Here is a 20758-nt window from a genome sequence, read left to right as displayed (position 1 = left end):
AGGTTTCTGAGATTTACACTTTAAAACAATTGGGGCTGAGCCATGCAGACCTTGAAGGCACCGAGATTTATTAAGCTTCGTACTGTAGCGTCTGTGTGTGTTGGTGTTGTGTGTGATGACTGGTGTCCTTTTAAAACCAGAGCATGTGAGCTAGAGTAAGCAGCGATGATGGTAAAATGAATAGCCTGGATTGGAACTGGGATATCCTGACGAATGCTGCAATCTCATTACTTTCTCAGTAAATTGTGAAAGTGTTCGTCTGTTTTAGTTGTGAAGAACATTTATAGTTTTTGAGATGAATATATCTGAAGGTTTGAAGGTAGGTTAGCAGGCTACATTGATAGCCCAAAATGTTTAATAGTAAATATTCACAACTCAACATCAATGTGGATTCATTTGGGAACAGCAAGGTAGGGCTTTATTATAGACTACATACCTAGATCTATATACCTGTTTTTGATGAATGCATCAACATGTACCTGCTGGTATTGGCTCTGTTTGGAAATTGGATTTGTTTTAGATTAGATTTCACAGGCCCAAGCATCCGTTCCTAGTCATCTACCTTTGCACATTGGAACTACAGTATTATACAGAACGTAACAATATTGGGAATGAGCAGAGGCTTTTTAGCCCATCCAGCCCCTTACTAGCACATCATTTGCCCCAGCAAAGTTTATATTTTTTTGATGTCCCATTGATTTAGCTCTTACCTGTTAGGTTACATGTACTGGACACCAGTATTGTAATTGTACTGGTGATTCCCATGCCTGGAATGAAATACCTCGGTGATGCTTTCAGAGTGGGGAAGTAGTACTGCAAGCCTGTTTGAAAATGGAAAGATTGAATGGCAAGCCCACTCTGACCTACCCTACAATACAGCTGTTTGAGATGTTCCTTATATTCCATTTCTACACCAAGATATGGTTTGATAGTCAGTCTCTCTCTCTCTCTCTCTCTCTCTCTCTCTCTCTCTCTCTCTCTCTCTCTCTCTCTCTCACATTCTTTCCCTGTAACATGACATGCTCTTTGTAGTTATTAGGGTGAATAAGGTGACAATACATGATACTGTGATTTGTTTAAAATGTAGTCCCTGTCTCTTATAATAAAGCTGACTAGTAACTGCTGATAATTAAATTCCAAATGATGAGGGTTCCCTTGTCTAATGATATATCTGGTGAAACGGATATTCTATCTTTCCTCAAAGGATGGTAAACCTGATACCAACCCCCTACCTACAGTACATTTAGGGTTGGGTTGATCAAATAACTGTTTTGTTTTGTAACCCAAAGCATGTAGTCTGTGGAACCACCAATGGTTTGGGACAAGGTCTTTGACATTAAATGTAAGATATTCAAAATGTATATCTCCTTCCCCCGCCCCTGCCATTTTCTATTTTCTGCAGGTTCTTGTAGAGCTGTTTGAGTTTCTTGGCGTGGTTTGCAACAAACTGTATCCAGTGTGTGGTTTTAAAAATAGAGATCCATGATTTAGGATGGAGAATAAGGATGATAATATAGTTTCCTGTTTACTTCAGCCTGAAATGTGCTCCTCTAAATGAGAACCATTCTGTTGGAAGTACAGAGTGGTTTTGCTAATAAAGCAAAAAGTAGGGCGGGCGGGCGGGGCTGCATATATTTCCTTAGATAAATTGTTTGTTCGCATCCTCTCCAAAAGAGCTTCTATCCATTTTTAGTCAAGGAAAAAAACAAGGAAGGCATTGGAGGAAACAAGGTTAACACTTTGCCTTTTAAAAAATAAATGAATCTGCGTTTGGTTTACACACCATGTACAGTACATGTTTACCAACCATACACTTAGATCATGCCCCTGGGAATGTTTTTTTTGTTCACAGAGACTCATTACCTGTTACCAGTAAGGGGTTTCTTTAACAGGATTGAGGCTCATTGAGGTCAGCACTAAAAAGACTTACTTAGTGTTTTCAGAGGTCATTCTCTTGCGATGTGCTACTGTACTACACTTCTAGTTCTTAGACTATTTTCTGTTGTAATAGAGCACAAGTTTCTAAAAAAATGTGTACTTTTGATACTTAGGATTGATTGGATACATTGTACAACTAAGTGGCTTCTCTCTACCATGTGTGTCTCTGCTCCAGTTGGTGAAGTCGACTTCAGTCAAAGATGCTTCCAGTCTGTCTGCTCCATATAGCACTCCTAAATTGGTGACTTTGTATGCTTTAAAATAGCTATTTTGCTTGTTAATCAAGCAAATTGACGTTTCTATGCCCATCAACTCAAACATTCAGGTGATCATTATAAACCTTTATTTGAGCAAGCAGTTTAAAGGCAGGCTGGGAGTATCTAGCTTATGTAGTTTTCTCCCAGACAGAACACTTGCAAAATATAATTCTCCCAAAGTAAGCTTTGGAATGTACTTGTCCCCTTTTTTGTTTTTGTTGATGTGCATGCAGAGGTGAAAGTAACTTTAATTTCTTATAGGTGTAGTATTAGAAAGTGGTACAGTGTCACAATGTGGTACGCATACCAAAAATTGACCAGTGTAATGTCAGAAAGTGGTACACTGTCAGATTTTGGTACAGATGCAGTAAATTGCGGTCCGATAGGTGTTTTCCTACTGTCAACAGAGGTACATTTACCATTAACATTATATTTTTTGCAAACTTAAACTGACACATTTTTAAAAAGAAAAAAACAATTCACAATGAATAAGACAAAATGAGAATGTACAAGACCCAATGTATTGCATATGATAAATATTTGCATACTATTTTCTTAATGGTGGAAAAATATGATAAATTAAATTAAACAAGATGTAAAACAGCATAACGTACCAGATTTGAATGGGCGATTCCCTGCTTTCTAGCAGAAGTTGTTTAGGCATGCGCAAGCAAGCGCATTGCGCTGCGTGCCACTTTTTACAGCGTACCTGAAAATAACACTACACCTGTAGTGTTATTGTTGAGTCGTCATTGTCTGGACCAAGTTTGTTTGTGTTCACAATGCAGTTTGCAAGTGCATTCGGTTCGTTTATATGTAGGGCCACGGAAAATTCACTGTACTTTTTCAAGAAATTCACGAATGACAATAAAAAAAATATATACATTTCACATATTTAAAAAAAAAAAAAAGTTTCTATTGTAAGTTGCCAACTATTTAATAGCGCATCAAAGAAAATGTGATTAAAATTTGATTAAATGTTAAAATGAAACATTTTAATATTTAATCTTAGTTACTGAGTCAGCATTTACATTGTAAATTTTAAAACAATCTTTTAAAATGTAACAAACAAGGGTCATTTAAATGTGTTGGCTGAAAAAAGTAACAAGCAGACAAAACTGATTAATAATGACAAATTCGGCAATATTGTCGAGTTTTGTGAACGTTTAAAATTAGGCTATGTTCATACAGTAATTAAACGGACTGTGTTGTACAGCGTTATGCTGACTTTGAAAAACAAAATGTTAAAAACAGGGTTAAGTGATTATAATGTCCTGCAAGGTATCTTGAAAGATGGCGGCTATGGAAATACTCGTACAGTCAGAAGTAGATGGCTGAGATGCAGATGGGTGATCTTCTTCTGACTTGCTATCAGTGTACATTCTGCACCTGGTATTCATTTTTATGCTTAAAAAAAATCTGTCAGGACATCCCTGTTAAACTAGTGGGGAAAATGACAAAAGCACAACGTTAAATTAGGTGACTGCAAAAATGAAATGAAGTTAAAAATAGGATTGGGATGAAAAATTCACTTAATTTGTCAGCTCTGTTCGAAATAAAATTAAAGGGACGAGAATTAGGCTCAGGCAAGATCTGAAGGTAAAAGCAAAGATTGTTTTGTAATTAACAGTTTTTCCAAGTTTAATTCTGAATCAGCTAAATTTGTTTAAAGGGACGTTACCCGAATAAAAATAAAACCCGAAAACTTCAAGCCCTACTTGTGTGTGTGTGTGTGTTCGCATTTACTTTTTCCAAAATACTCTTTATTTCTTAGCAATATGGACCTCTGTTAATGGTGCATTACACATTATTTTAAAATAAAATACAGTGCATGATGGGATACTATCGTATTAATATCCACTGTTCATTGCACTGCTAGGAACTGTAACCAAACTGTTTTAATAGTAATAGTGTGTGGACGCATTACGCCCAACTAAACATGAAATGGTACTTCAGTGTGGATGGTTTGAGCTGGGTTAATTAAAACGTTTTTTGAGTACGGTTCTCGAGATCGGTTATGTAGTGTGGCCAGGGCCTAAAAGTAAATCTCCTTAATGTTGCTGCGTAAACCAAATATGAGGCTTATTGTTGCCACCTACAGGACTGGAGTGTACCTTAATCAATGTTATATTGCAGACCAGTTTTTTTTTTTTTTTTTTAAAGAAGCAAGTATTGTATGGTCATTTTGCAGCAGTGTAATAGATTACAGTGAAATATTCATGTCAGCGTCCCTTTCCCATTCTGTGTGTCCCGTGAACGCAAGACAAAATATTTTTCAGACTAATGGATTTATTTGCCGTCTAGGATGCAAAATGTATCGATATGTTTGCGTGTTTTTTTTTTTTTTTAACCCAACCAATTCTTTCTTTTTAAGCATATTGTATTGCATATTGTATTCATATTCTGTCATACAGTACTTTGGGAATCCCAATCTGAACACTTTTAATACCTGCATTATCTCAATGTACTTTGAGGTAATGCAGGCATTAAAGGAAAGGCTTTTACTTATACAGTCGGCACCGCTTTATCGAAAAATATCCCGGATAGGCGGCTGTCCCAATCAAACGAGAGGCATTTGAGATCACCTTAGTCACACTTTTTTGTTTCTAAATGAAAATAAAAATAATGAAATCATATCACATTATGATGAAATGTTAAATACATACTTTAAAATACAAGTACTTTTTTTTTTTTTTATTTCTAAACAAAATGAATCGCTGTTTTTTATTTCTACATGAAATGAAATCACATCTTATCACAAGGCATAGCACCTGCGATGTTGACACACCAACTTTCTTTGCAACAGCAGCCTAAGAAACCACAGGAGACTTCTGGTTTCCACAATTTACGCAAGTGGCAGCGTAATCACATACTCCCTGCACTGCGCTACGCGAACCTGTGTTGCTCTGAAAAGCGATCTCCGTTCATCATTTGCAAATACTGTATCCCAATTAAACATCATAAGTAGCATTGGGAAGAACTGTCTCCCAGAGTTGTATCCCATTTAAGCAGAAATCCCAATTATCAGTGTCCCAATTAGGCAGCGCTGACTGTAGCATTACTCTCAGCTGTCAAACTATTTATTAAATTATTTCAAAACCCAATATGAGTTACAGGGTCTTCTATTCCATTCGGACTGTTCTTCTAATCAGCGTGATTGTGAAACAGAAAGAGGTACAAACAGATCAAGTTACTTGCCCCGGAACTCTCATTTATGTGTTCTTTGCTGCAGTGCAAGTCATATTTCTGTGGGACACTATTGTGTATTCATCTAGATGAAATGGGATATAGAGGAAGTACTGTTGGAGATAACATGTAGTACTGATTGCACTGGCTGATAAATAAGTATGTTTGTTTTTCTTGCCTGGTATACTGATCATTTCCATGTGGAAAATTGGAAATGCTGTTCTGAGAAAAAAATCAAAAAAACTTAAACTGAGTCCCCTGGGCCATGTGTTGTTTTCTCCTTTCTGACAAGTAGTGCATTATTAGTCATACTGCAGTATGATCTCTGCATTCTGATGGTCAAAACATCAGGGGTTGTTTACTACTAAGCCTACACACTCACTCTCTCTCTCTCACACACACTTCTCTCTCTCTCTCTCTCTCTCTCTCTCTCTCTCTCTCTCATGCACAGACAGAACACCAGTGCGTGGTGTTTTCAGTTATTGTATTTGACTCGTTCCCCTTTTGAAACCAGTGCAAAATAACAAGACATTCATATGAAAATAGTACTGCTTTTTTGCATTAGCAGCAGAGCCACCAGGAGTCTTTTTAATTGTGATATTGCTGATATGTATCCTATCCACTGGGTAGTCTGTTCTGGTGAAGTGGAACCACTGAGGGTTGATATTGTCAAAGGCAGGCAAAGGGAAAACTGCTAGCCTGGGCTAAAGGGTCAAATTGAGACTCTTGTGAATCTTGCAAGCTTTCCAGAATAAGGTATTGAAATAATTAGACCAAATCAGTACATTATTATAAGAAAGAGAAACTTGAACTTTAAACAGGTGCTTCTCAGACATCTCCGGTAAAACTGAAAGGACAGTTTTGATACTGTAGCTTCATAATGCAGGAAACATACAGTAGTACTTTACTGTTAAGAAATGGAACAATGTATGTAGAATTAATAATTCTTACCATCCCATGAAAAGTCTATTTCATGTAACTCTTGAATGGAACAACTTTTTAAACAGTTTTGTGTCACAAATACTATTACAGGAAAGGTCCTTCTGAGAACTTGTCTTTTTCATATAATGTTTTTTGTATAGCAAGAAGAAATTAAAAACCAAAATATTATCTTACCAGGAGATCTAAGGGTTATTATGAATAAACGAAATAATCCTGTACTCGGATTTCTTTTTCTAGACACAATTGATGTGATCTTACATGTATGAATGGCTCCATTGATTACCCTGAGAAGACTACTCATTTGAATAGTTTCCTCTGTGTTTTTTCAAAGGAACGGCCTGGGGTTATTGAGAGCAAACAAGGAACTGATGAGCGAACATCCTCTTAACCCTCGATTTAAACCCTCCTCTTGGACACATTAAATATAGAGAAAGAAACAAGTGAATAATTAAATAGGGTAGTCACGTTGGTTAGAATTTAAAAGAAAAAAAGTGTGACATGAGTCCTGACAATTTTAGACATTGGGCTAGTTTTACAGGGCCTGATTATCGCTAATTGTGAATTACCATACCCAGTGTAACATCTGGTTGTCCAAGATAATACTAACTGGGTCTGTGAAACCAACCATTAGTATCTAACAAAGCTTGAAAATATTTTAACTTGTAGCATAAAGCCTTTCATTCTACAAGGCCGAGACAATGCGTCTGGCACATGTTACTTGCTTCAAATACAGATCTGTCAACTCTCCCTTAATTTGCTGGGACTATTCTTTTTTTTTGGTCACTTCTCCCAGGAAAGATTTTCTCCCATATTTTGCTAAAAACTCAAATGTTAAACAAAACCTTCTGCAAAAGTCATTTTCTCGCTAACATTTCAGGTACTGAAATAGATACTAGGTCTGTGGTTACTGCAATCCCTGTTTGTCAGGGAAGGTTTAGGACCCAGAGGAGCCCTGTGGCAGGCATGCATTCAGTGCGCGAGGAAAGCTTGCGTACTTGACCATCTACGGTGGCTTTGCGTGTGATGTCTTCCTCGTCTGGCTAATAAACTAAAATATTGATGCAAGCATATTCTCACATAATCTTTAGCAACGATGGAAAAAAGCATACTTTCTCTGAACTATCCAAGACTGATTTTACCGTGGGACATGGGGGCAAGAATAATGTAGTACAGCACAAATAGATCACAAAAATACCATAAAGGCAGTGATGCTCAGAAAACAGTGCTTTCGTTATCAAAGGAAAAACAGAGGTCAGCAAAGTTAATCAACTGTTACTGCCAGTGCTATTATTGATCCGCCACATATGTCCTGTGCAGTGAATAATGTTGCTATAACATGTTGTTGAGTATTTTGACTTTTTTATTATATATATATATATATATATATATATATATATATATATATATATATATATAGTCCCAATATATATGTATATTTTTTTTCTCGTTAAGTAGGCACAATAGCTTATCCTTTGATGACAAGATCAATGTACAGTGCCAAACTCAGCCTTTAGGTTTCTTGTGTAAGTAAATCAAGCTGTGTAAGTAAGCAGATAGAAGTCTTGCAGGTTCGCAAAGGGCTTGACTGTCTCTATATGAAGTTTGGTGCAGTTTAATGATGTAATGCCGTAGTTGCAAAGCTAAGAAGGGACGCATAGCACAAAATCGAACGTGGCTCATGGCAGCTACACAAAGATCACCGATGGAGGCTGCAAAGAGGTTAATATTACTACCGGTTCCCTATTTATTGTGCTGTGCATCTATTGATTTTTACATTTATTTAGTATATGGAAATATTTGTATCCTGATATCTTACTGCTGTGCCCTGGAATCATTGCTGTAGACCACATGTTCTGTGTAGAGTAAACTGCAACACAGTGGTTAGATAGTAGGAAGGAACCTGATTTTGCCTGACAGTATTTGCAAAATGAAAGCCAGATTAAACTAAAGATTACCCCTATTTTAAAATATTTTAATGAGTCTTTGCAGAGAGTTTGTTTATTTATGTCTAACTTTAGAAGTGCAAAATTATGTGATGGCCAGCCTATTAGTTTGAGGTTTATACACTTAAGAGGCACTTTGTAGATATAAGTGAATACTGTTAATTTCTGTTGTGAATGAGTGCTACCACTTCTTGTGCCTTCGGTCTATCTGCTTTCAGCACTGCTTCAGCATCACTAGCAGTGTGACTCCTACCAGCTACTGTAAATCTTTAATTGATGGATATTAGTCCATCTCGAAATTAGACAAACACATTTGTGAACCACCAACACAATTTGGAAGCCTCTGAGGGATTATTTTACCTGGAAATGACTGTAAACCTTGCCCACACACAAGAAATATTGCATTACTGATTGTAATTGATGCTTAGTAAGAAGATTGGTGTTAGAGGCCCTCTTCTAAACTTACAATTTTTGGATCCTTTCTGGTGCCTTAAGCTTTTTAAATAATTTATATCAAGGTTGAGTTTATCTTTTTCTGTTTAGAACCAAAAAGAAAAATTGGAAATACTTCAAAAGAAAAGGGATGTGCTTAAATTTAAGATGTAGATATATATTTTCCTTGCTGGACAATCCTTGGAGAACCAATTAAAATATAACCTGTACTTTAGAAAAATGGGGAATTAATGGATCAAAATATACTAAATATTTTTAACATTGCATTCCCAAAGTTGTAATATATGGTAAGGCCCTGTGAAAGTCACAGAATTTTTCTTTAAAATTCACGGCATTGTCACATTTTTTTTTTTTTTAAACAGCAAATATACAGATAAAGGCACTGACATCAAAGTTAACATTAAAGTTACTCAAGCACTTTACAATAGCTTGTGAAATGGTGTTGTAAATAACAGCCTGTAGGTAAAGTGTATCTGCAAGGACAGCTTTCAGTTCTAGTACGCCAGGTTTACCATTTAGGTCGTGCAAAACAAATAAAATGTGTAACCCATACTGATCTTGTGCATCAGTCGACTTGTCAGTGTGACCACTGACAAGCAACCAGACTTTTACCAATACCATAATCTCCTACTTGTGATACTCGACAACTTTAGGTAAGTTTTCACGTCTCAGCTGGGCTGATGAAGGAATCGCTCCACCATTTGCCACACTCTGTGTGAAGAATTTCCGTAACTTTTGGTTGTCCTATTTTTCGAAAGGGATATTTGCGCAAACAAACACCTCTAGGTCAAAATTTAATAAGTGGACTTTTGGAACATGGAAGTCACCATTTTTTGTATCTTTGCAAGTAAAGCAGTTGCAGTACTACTCTGGATTTCTGCCTTTTTCTTTTTGGTGAATCTAAATGTCTGTCAACATACGAGTTTCGGTAGTGATCTACAGTAACGTTGCAGGACATACAGAAGAGTTTACCTCCATCGCTGTGTAAAACTCCTGCTGGATACTGCTTTACGTGATCTGCTGCAGACACATTTTTAGCCTTTTTAGAGACATCCGTTTTCTTGTTTACAGTGTGTAGTATTATAATTTCCCGCTTAGTTTGCATATAGTGACATTACAATCATTGCACAGCACTGTGTGCATGGCAAATATTACACACAGGCACATAGCAGAGCTGTACAGTTTCATTAATGTGATTTTTTTTTTATATGAAATACAAATAATTATGAAATTATTTTTATTTCTTAAGAATATTGTTAAAAAAAAAATGTATTCGGTATTCGGCTAATTTCACGATTTCCACGCAGCCCGTGAAATCGCAATTTTCACAGGGCCTTATATATGGTCAACAGACCAGAAAGTAGTATTAATTTCATTAAATAACAGCCTCATATTTACATTTAGAAGTGGTACAGTAAACAGATGGTAGTTTGCATTTAACAGTGCTAAATAGTTCATCTTCTGAAGTCAATCTACAAGTTAATAACAAATGAAAAAAGCAGTGGCTCCTGTGACGCATTCAGTTGTGTCTCTAGTTTCCTTGTCAAGTCCAAGTAGTATAGCTAGCAAGCAGCTAAAGTAGCACATAATTAATGAGTATAAAAGGGCTTCCTTGCGTAAGATCACAGGGGTTTGGTTACAGTGATTGATGCGCTTTCAATATACCTCAGTGTTGCCTGAACTAATAAGTCTTAAAAATACGGGTCTGTGATCACACCAGGCGGTTTGCTTGTGATAGTAATTTGTGCAACTATTGCATGCATTAAATTGCAAAATGATTAAAACCCAATTTCAATCCTACTGTAGCATCTTGATTTTTGTCAATCTGGGCACCGTTTATTATTGACTTCTTAATATCATCTGTGTTTCTTTAGTGGTAGCAGGCACCTCCACACTGCAGTATATGTTTTGGTACTTTCCCCCAGCCCAAAATAGTATTAATATCATTAAAAGATAACAACCTCCTATTTGCATGAGGTCGACCAAGTCAACCATTAACATAAGTGAGCCAGCAAGGTGCTTCTTGCAATGTTTGGTCTAAAATTGAGTTTGGCTGAAACAACCTATTTGGAACCTTGCAAAGTTGCTGCTCAGGAGGAGAGAGATGATTAAAGCTATATTTTATTTCAGAAATGTGTAGAAAAGTACTGCAGAATATTTCAAGTATTTTTTTTTTTTTTCATTACTACAAACCTCCAGGAAAAATGGTTTTAAATTGCTGCTCTGTGGAAATCAACTTGCACTGTGCTTCGTATACTGTAGGTGGTAGCACAAGGCCTGTAAGGTATTCAGGTGTGATTTTTTATTATGTTTTTAGAATATAAATAAGTGAACAAATAACAGAAATAAAATATGAAAGCATTCATTTTTTGATTGTGTCCGACTAGGCTGTCTGCTTTGTCTCTTGTATAAATTGTCTCTTTGGCATTATACATTTACTACTGTACTTTTATTTTATATTGTGGCTGTGACACATGGCAAATATTCTAATTAAAAATGAATTGCTTGATCAACTTCTAATGTTTCCAAGGAGTTGCCAGCAAAGTTATTTATTTATTTGCAAAGTGACTTCCTGGTCTACATTCACAGGGCCACTACTGTAACCCACAGTGTTAAATCTGAAAGTATCTGTTAAAAACAACAGTGAGAAGTTCTGTATAACATGCCCAGGGAAGTGAAAGCACGGTTTTGTAGCAAAACCCTTGGTGTGTTTTCTGTCTGTTTATTTTCACAAAAAAGGAAGACAATACAGTACTGTACAGTAGTTATTAGGTATTAAACATCTGTGGTCCTCTGAACTTGAGAAGTGAATAGCTGAGCTTTTCAGTTTCCAGTGTTGCATGAGTTTTGTTCTGAATCCTGAGTTGATCTGTATCACTGCACTGTTTAGCTGGACTCACTCATTCAGCATTTAGTTCAAGACTGATGGCTGTGATAAGGATCATCTGGTACATGAATAATTAATAAAACATATCAATTTGATCAATAGTGGAACAAAGTTATATTAAATTAAATGATAAACCAGATTACATTGCTATCTATGCATATGCAGTGGCTTTGCTGACAAACGCATTGCAGGCTGATCTTGAAAAGTAGTGGCTTTGGAAAGCTACATGTATATCAAGCTTTTTTGTTTTCAGTAAATAATAAGTGTTAACAGAAACTCTCTGGACTGTGGACATAGGTCTGCCCCACAGAGCCAGTAAGTTTGGATTCCTTTTAAGAGCAGTAGAGACCTTGTCCGTGAGTTTAATGAGATTACTAGCTCAAGACTGTTCAAGCAGCTGAAACATTTGTAATTTTCCTACTACTTGCTGTTTGTAACAGTGGAGCTTACAGGCTACCAGAGTGTGTGTGAAGAGAAAGACACACAAGAACATTGCTTCACTGGAGCAGGGTGCACATTTGTCTTTAAAATAAATAATGTCTTCTGTCCACCAGCAGCAACAATTATTGAAGAGTGTCTGCTTATTCAGAAGGTAGATTGGTGCCATGTAACAACTGCCAAGAGAATGGATGAAGATAGTGGTCCTTTTGATACCTTTAGAGCAGTGGTTCCCAAACCGGTCCTGAGGACCCCCTGTGTCTGCTGGTTTTCATTCCAACTGAGCTCTCAATTACTTAACTATGATCATTTGCTTAATTAGATCTTTTTAATTGTTTTCAGCTTTTAAACAGTTGCAGCGTTCAAGTTACTTATAAAATGTTATAAGTAACTTGAACTCTGCAACTGTTTAAGAGCTGAAAACAATTAAAAAGGTCTAATTAAACAAATGATCAGTTAAAGGGTCTAGTTAAGTAATTGAGAGCTCAGTTGGAATGAAAACCAACACACACAGGACCGGGGTTGGGAACCACTGCTTTAGACAAAAGGTGACAAACTTTTAGGATTACTCAGGTCTGCTATTAACTAAGTTAATTCTTGTGAATTTAAACGCCAACATATAAGTCCACATACACAAACACACTGGAAGTGTATTGATCCTCTACCGCAGGGGTATCCAGCCCTGGTCCTGGAGGGCGGTGTCCCTCCTGGTTTTTGTTCCAACTGTACCCTAAATTACTTAATTGGACCAATGAAGTGCTTATTAGAAGCTTACTTGCTCCAATTAATGAATTTAGTGTACAGAGAACAAAAACCAGGAGGGACACCGGCCCTCCAGGACCAGGGTTGGAGACCCCTGCTCTACCAGGATCATACAGTTGAGATGGATTTCATCACAGTAAGTGCTGGAACCTATCTTCTGTGGGGGCAATGTTGGTCCACACTGATGTCATAACAGGGGTTTCACAGGTTATGTTTATCGTGAACAGAAAGACGAGGCAGGTTCAAAATAATTAATTTACCCTTAACAAAGACAGAAGTCTTTGGAGGGGACTGAGTTAGAGTATTAAATTCACAAGGTCAGTGCTGTAGCTGCTGTTTTGTAAATGGACACCAAGGTTTTCAACAGCTGCTAAACCTGTGGGCATGTTCTTACATTTCTTGCAATGAGTCTTCAGACTGCTGGACTGCTGTCTACATTAGAGGATACCCATCACAATGAGCTACTGTATAATGAGCACCTTTGTTTGTGGCTGCTCAGTAAAAGTTGATTGGCAAACAGTAGCTTACCATGAAGTGCAATAAGCAAAACTGAAGCAAATTGGTGGATTAGCTTGTCTGTAGACTTCAGTATTTGGAGACCTACTGTAGTCCTAAACAACAATTACAGTATAGCCTACAGTGGATTACGCTATTCTTTTTTCTGCAACAATAAACCATTGCATTACCAACATATTCCCCTTGTTGGACACGCCAAAGTAGTAAGGACCAGATATTAAAATATTTTGAGAATTCTTGCAACTTTTATGCAACTCTGCTTGTATTGCGAATGTCTTGCATATATTCGCTAGTCTGTGAAAGGAGAAAAAGCTAATATAGCAAGGCTGCGGAAATTAATACATATATAAATCTAAATGGGAAATGAATCACAAGTCAAACTACATGCAACTGACGTATTTGCGTACAAGGTGAGACAGTGGCTCAAAGTGATCAGAAGCATAGAGAGGGCAACTTTACTGAAAATGAGATTAAAATAATAGATGACAACGTCTTAGAAAATGAAGACAAATTGTTTGGAAAGGAAAAACACAAGGGTGAGAAGTAAGATTTGGCACTAAACAATGCAAACGTATTACAAACTATACCAGTGGTTCTCAAACAACACTTGCTGGTGGCCTGTGACAGAGATTGAATGATTCTTGATGTTAGATCTCCCTCCTGAACAGAGTTACCCTTGACTAAATGGCATGACAATTTATTCCTTGGGTTATGTGGAAGTCGGCCATCTAGAAAAGGGGTGGAGCTACAGTACCCAAACTCAATGACCCGGACGGGAAACGGCGTGGCATCTGCGGAATGAAGGAGCGGACGCGCTTGTTAACCTAGGGGTCATAGGGGAGGGTATATAACGGGTCGTAGTGTAAGTGATCTGTTCCTTGGTAAATGGTTAGATACAACCTACAAGGAGCTTGTGTTACATTGCTGAAAAACGTGAGTTTTGTCTTGTGTCTGTTAGTATTTATTGAAACTGTCTGTCTGTCTTAAACTAACTACCAGTAACACGATCCGGAGCTGTAGCGCAAGCCAGCATCAACCCGGGCATCAACCCGGGCATCACTTTCACCCCTGCGTTCACGGAGAACTGTATTACACCACTAACAATTATTCAATGTCACTGAAAACTGTGTTTGTATTTTGTGTTTAGCGTTAGTGTAGGTAAACTGGACTTTTTGGTTACGGGTCAAACCCGGGGATTATAAATACCGGGTGATACACAACGCTGTATCACTCCAACATTATTATTTACAGGTGTTTGCCATAAGGCCCTGGACATTGTAAAACCATTCAATAAACACCCTTGCACCTGGAAATCATTGTCTGTCTGTTTTTGTATTCGCGCTGCACTGCACTCACCTGTATTCACTCACCACTCTGTCACATGGCCGCCACTCACCACTCTGTCACATGGCCGCACTGCATGTTTTTTTCTAAAAATACTAAGTATATTGCATGAAAAATAAAGAAAATATAGACATTGCACTTATACATTTTTTAATTTAATAAAACTAAAGTGTTTCTCATTTAAAAAATACATCTCACACATCTCTGAACTACAGTTTTTTTTTAAACATTGCATATTTCATAATTCCAGCGCAGTATTTTCTTTCTTTTTTCTTGTTCAGTCAGCATTCAAAAATCAAAATTTCAGAAAGCCATCTTGACTAATTACAAACATTCAGACACTCAGTCGCCCTTTAAATTAGTACTTTAGCTTGTTTGTGAATTAGTTAAGTGAAGTCAAATATATGCAATATATTTCTCCCCAACATTGTGATTGGCAGAAAACATATTTTTTGAACTTCGCGCTTGTAGGTGGACTTGCATAACTCACAACTCCTCCTCCAGAATTTTCACTCACAGGCACAATTGTTTTCTCAAGGCAGAATTGAAGAGAAAAAATCCCTGCAACTGCCATTGCGAAACTTGCATCTCTTTTGAATATCTGGCCCTACGTGCTTGTTGAAATTAACACTGGTCATGTGACTGCAATGCCCCTCAAAATGTATGCCTATTCACGACCATTATGATCGAACACAGATGCCTGGAAGTCCAGAAGTGCTGTATTAACAGCAGCAGAATACGGTAACCACAGGTTCATGCAACAGTTGTGATGGCGACCAAATGTGTGTGAGTAAGCTACGTTAGCTTAAAATGAAACGTTGCTATCAGCATGTGGCGAGTGGTTGCACAAGAATGACGTCAACAACAGGAGATGCAGAATAATACCCCGCGTGGGTGCCTTTTATTATTACAGGCAAACAAAAATACAGAAAAGAACCAGTGATGGTTAAGCTCAGGCTTAAAATAAAAATAATAAACAAACAAGTCCCAAACACTTTCACACGATCCAAAATAAATAATCTTTCACACAGCTGGTGCAACAGGGTCAGGCAGCACGGCACAGGGGTCCTCAGTCGGCAGCTTCTCTACAGAGCATGTATCTCTGCGCTGCTCCTTCAAGTCACCCCTTGTAGTCTGCAACGATGTAAGCACAAAGCTGGTCGCAAAAACACAGGCAACACTCGAGCGCCAGCTCGCCAAAACTGCTCCCCTATATACTGCCATGCTCCTCCTCACAATCAGAACTGCACCCAAATCTAGCCAATCATTGTACACTGTACCAAAATCTAGCTAATCAGTACACACTGCAGTACTGACCACGAGGAGTACATCTGACAGTACAACAGCTTCAAGTCCTACCTGCCCTCGTGCGCAGCGTCCTCACAGGTCGGGAGGGAGATTTACAGCTCAGATTTATTCTCTCCCTGTCACAGTTGCATTAAAAGAATGAAAAACAAAAACACACACGCCATTAAGAAAATAATTATAATGAAGGGGTGAAACCGAACAAAAGATCAATTAAGCAAAAACAAAGAAAGTGAAAAGGTTACCATATCAAGCTGAAAAAAGTTCTCTTTGTGAACTCCAATAAACCAGTGTTGTCTTTCGCACTCAAATTGTAGGGTGCTTAATTAAACTTTTGAGTTAACACGAACAGATTTTATCATTTGTTGCCTCTTTAGCAGCGCATCTATCCTAAGAAGCAGGCACTGTAATTTATTAGGTTACTATAATAAAAAACAGTAAATGTCTTTCTCATACTGACCATTAAGAACGTTTGACAGCAGAACGCAAATACTTGGGACTGTAATTAAGAAGTGTATTCCCAAAAACAACAAATAACATTTAGCGAATTAAAAATGAAATGTACTGCAGCTTACTTGATTGCAGTAGAAAACTTGGCTTTCATATTGTGATAATGAAAAAGAATAGTTTGGTAATATCTAAAATATATGAATATATGGGATATGTGAGCAAGAACATTAATAAAAGAACAGATAAAAAATAATGAATCATCTTACCATCTTTCCTGTTTGTTTGTTTGTTTATTTATTTATTTATTACTATTCTTAGAATTTTGTAGTGAGTCTGTCACTGGAAGAGACTCTGTGGAGCTGTTTGCCTTACTGTTCAACTCTGTCAATTTGGACATACTTAATGTGTACTACTTTATAAAAAGAGTGTTCATTTTACAGTATACTCCAGGGTTCACGTAATTGACATGTCAAAAACCTCGTTCAGAAGCAGCACTGCTTAACGGCAGTGTAAGAGACAACAACAATAGTTGATGAATGTTTAAGTAGGAATCTGGATTGCTGGTTATCGCAATATTTATCAAATCATACACTGAAGAAGCTGCCAGACATTTTCCTGCTTGCTTTAAACGCAACCATTCCCTCAAAACAGAGTCTGTATCAACTGACACAGTGGCTTCATATTTCTGAATCATGTCACTGAGCACCTGGTTGCCAAAAGTGTGGATGTCTTGCTTGTCCTTTAGCCAGGTTGAAGGATCAACATATACTTTGTCCCTGTCAGCATCTGCATGTGCAGCTGTTTCTTTCCTATACTTGCCATCACTTTCAAGTAAAACTGTAAATTGTAAATTGTCCAACAGCTCCCATTAGCTCATATGATCAGTGTTTCATGTTGTAATGTGAGAGGTGTATATTGTAAAATGCTGCTAATGTCAAGCATGTGTGCCAAAAAAACACTGAAAATACACTGAACTAATTTCTTGCAAATCCCTGTCATCAGTTTTGGAAACTTGGACCTGAATGGCTGGTAAAAGCCTCCAAATTTTCAGCAGTGTTTCATGCCTCCATGCAGACCATCTGATATTGTGAAACTTTCCCAGCTTTACAAAAGAAGCACCTTTTTCTTCACATAGGTTTTTTGATGTTGCAATTTTTTTGTTTTGCCTGGCCTTTTTGCAGCTCAGCACCCTAACAACACAGTGATTGAATATCTAGCAGTACGGAAATGAATGAACAGCTGATTTTGAGCAGTTTTCTAGTGTATGTGCAGTGCACATAATATGAACAAGGGAATCCCCTATGACAACCATGCTGCGTAGTTTCGGTACAACTCCGTTGTAAATGCCAACATTTACTTGGGCCCCATCGGTGCACACCGAGACCATTTTTTTCCTTCATACAGCCCCTAATCCTGAAACATGCAAAAAAAATGCTCTGTTTTAGTTATGTCTTCTGAACCATCAATAAGTAGACCCCAATCGATGGATTTCAGTTTTTCTTGCAATGCAGAATTAATCACGTCTGCAATGGTATTAATAATCCGTGCACCCCCTGTACACTGTGATAAGCACTTCCAACGTTTACACCCAGCCGCTTTAAAAGTACAATATCTTCTTCATAGTTGTGAATAGGACGTACATGTTTGGCTTCATGAAATGCAAGTAAAAAAATATTCTTAAGAGATATGTACTGTTCTTCATTTGCTTTTTGTTGCCATCGGTGGACGACTTGATTTTTCCTCAGGACTGAGATTTGCAGCAACATAGCTTCAACAACTTTTACATGTTCAGCACTCTTTTCATGTTTTTCAAACACTGGATGACTGAAGTTGTTTGCACCTGTGTAGTAAACGCTTGTTTTATTTGGGTAATAATTCACAACATTTACTATTATTGGCAACGATTCTGTACATTAAGATGTTGGCATCGAAGTCAGACTGTTATTATAAAGGATACATACCTACAGTAAGTGAAGACGACCCTGCTACCAAAAAATTGACAATTTGTGGTGGTACGCTTTCGCGCATCTCATAAGCAACATGGAAGTACGCATATTTTTTTTCAGCACGCATGCATACCAGTTATGTGAAACCCTGAGTATGCGCTTTAGTGTGTCGTCACATCCGCTGCTAGGTGGTTCTAAACAAGCAGGCGAGTCAATGGCAAAAGGCATTAGTGCATTTTAAAACCTCTGTAAATTAAATTGTAAGAGGTCATTTTTAATAGAAGTCAAAAAAGAGTAAACAGCACGGTCTAGTGCTGTGCTGCAGACTGCAACCACCATTCAGAAACGTTCTGAGAAAGAGAAAACTGCAATTTCGTTGGTCGATTTTATGTATTGCTGGTCCCTAAATGGCAAGACCTACCGGTTTGTAGGAAACTGTCCAAATAATAGGCTACTAATAAAAAATAAACACCACAATTTGTGTGTAGACATGTAATTTTATCATGTTAATTGTTATTATTATTTTACTGTATACTGCAGAAAACAACGAAACACAACTGTTAAAATGTCAACTAGTCCACGTATTTTTCATTAATATTATCAACTACTAGTATTTTTGTTTAAAATACATTTTAAATCATTTATATACACTTTACAAATAAATTAATAAAATCCAAGCGTGAATGTAGCGAGAAACTTGCCTCGACATCGTAGGTTTGAAACTTTTTTGGTTTTCAAGACACCAAGTGTACCATAGTACATGAATGATTGTTAATCCCCTGATTTGAAAGCATTTTCTCCACTTTTAATTCATATTTTAAAAGTCTATGCAGAAAACAATGAGAGCGCCATATTGTTTAGAACCGCATAGCAACAATATCCAAGGAAGTAAGCGTGTGTGACGAAAGCACTAGAGCCGTACACTGTATAATTTTGCCATTGCAATCCAATTCTGAATAAAGATTTTGCACATAATCGTTAGTCTGTTTAATTGTTATCACTGTATCAAACAATTTTGATTTAAAACAGAAACACTGTATTACATTTTTTAAAACGGGGGGCGGGGTGATTTGAATAAAAAAAATCTGATTTCATTGGGCCCTACTGTCGGTGTTCTTATCTGCGTACTGTACTGATTTATTAAAGAGTAAAAAAACACAGCAATTATTATCGGTAAAAAAAAAAAAAAAAAAAAAAAATTACAGGTACTGGTAAAAATTGGAATCTCTGTAAAAGGTTAAGAATATTGTCCAAATCCCTAAATGGTTGATTTATTAAATCAGGAAGTGTTGTACAGTACGCCAGAGAGCTTTGATTCCATCAGAAGATAGAAGTTGGAGTGTTAACTGCTTTTAATTTTAGAATCTGACACATTGGCTTTAGGTTCTCATTTGTCAGCTTCTGCTTAGTTAGTGCTTTTAGCATTCTGACAGAATTTTGAATTGTACTGTGCCACTCAAATTGACCCCTTCTTTCTTGTACTTGAGACCTCCGAGATTACTGAGTACATCAGAACATTGTGAATGTGAAATATGTTTTTCTAGATATAGAGCAGTAACTTGGCAATAACAATGGTTCAGGAATTGCTTTTACAAAGGTGTGTTCATAACACAGAAAACAATCGGAGGATAATTACTGCAAATATTGGGTTATTGTTTCATGTGGGTGGAGGGCGCAAGAGTTCAGTGTGAACAATCAAGCTTAAAAATTACAGTGGGGTTTAATGATTCTTAACAGTTTATTTTTTTAATTTTGTGTATTTTTAAAGTGGAAATTAAACAATGCGTCTTTGGTATTATACTTTAAATAAAAACTGCTGAAAGAGGATGTTTACACTTGCTCCAACTCTTGGTGGGAAGTGATCAAGCACCATCCTGGGCTTTGTGGGCAGCACATGTATTTCTGTTGTGTACCATTCTACTAAGTTGTCAAAACGGTGTCTCCTGGATCAAACTAGCTGGGAAGAGTGGCCGCAAAACAAAAGTGTCCAATAAAATAATGCTTCTTTGTTTAAACAAAACAGCAGTTTGTTCATGTAAAAAAACGATTCGGTAGGAGGTTTGGGAGTGACTATCCTATCAGGCTAGATATCATTTGTGATTTTTTTTTTTTAATTAATTTAAATAAGATACTGAAATTTGTTTTCTGTAGGGCCTAAGAATGAAAAGAGTAGTGTAATTCGGAGGGAATGTCTGTGGATTAGAATGTGTAGAATTAGTTAGTATACACTATTTCTTATTTTCAATAAGATACTGGAATACTTATGTAGGGCCTATGAATGTGAACAGTATATAATCACTGTTTATTAATTCAAACTCCCTCCAATGAGCTAGCTGCAATGAAATCATATGTCTACAGCAAATGTGCAAAGATGCAGCAGTTAATCGAATG

The 20758-nt window shown here is 37.1% G+C and overlaps 1 protein-coding gene across 1 annotated transcript in view; it reads left to right on the top strand.

Moving 5' to 3' along the window:
* The window catches only part of LOC117403056 (RAC-gamma serine/threonine-protein kinase), a 173051-nt gene that overhangs the window by 24059 nt on the left and 128234 nt on the right, over positions 1-20758 (top strand). The gene's annotated exons all lie outside the window — the stretch shown is intronic.

This window comes from Acipenser ruthenus, chromosome 5 (genome assembly GCF_902713425.1).
Source record: "Acipenser ruthenus chromosome 5, fAciRut3.2 maternal haplotype, whole genome shotgun sequence".
Lineage (NCBI taxonomy): Eukaryota > Metazoa > Chordata > Actinopteri > Acipenseriformes > Acipenseridae > Acipenser > Acipenser ruthenus.
The sequence above is the reverse complement of the archived record's forward strand: the minus strand, read 5'-3'. Positions and strand labels throughout refer to the sequence as shown.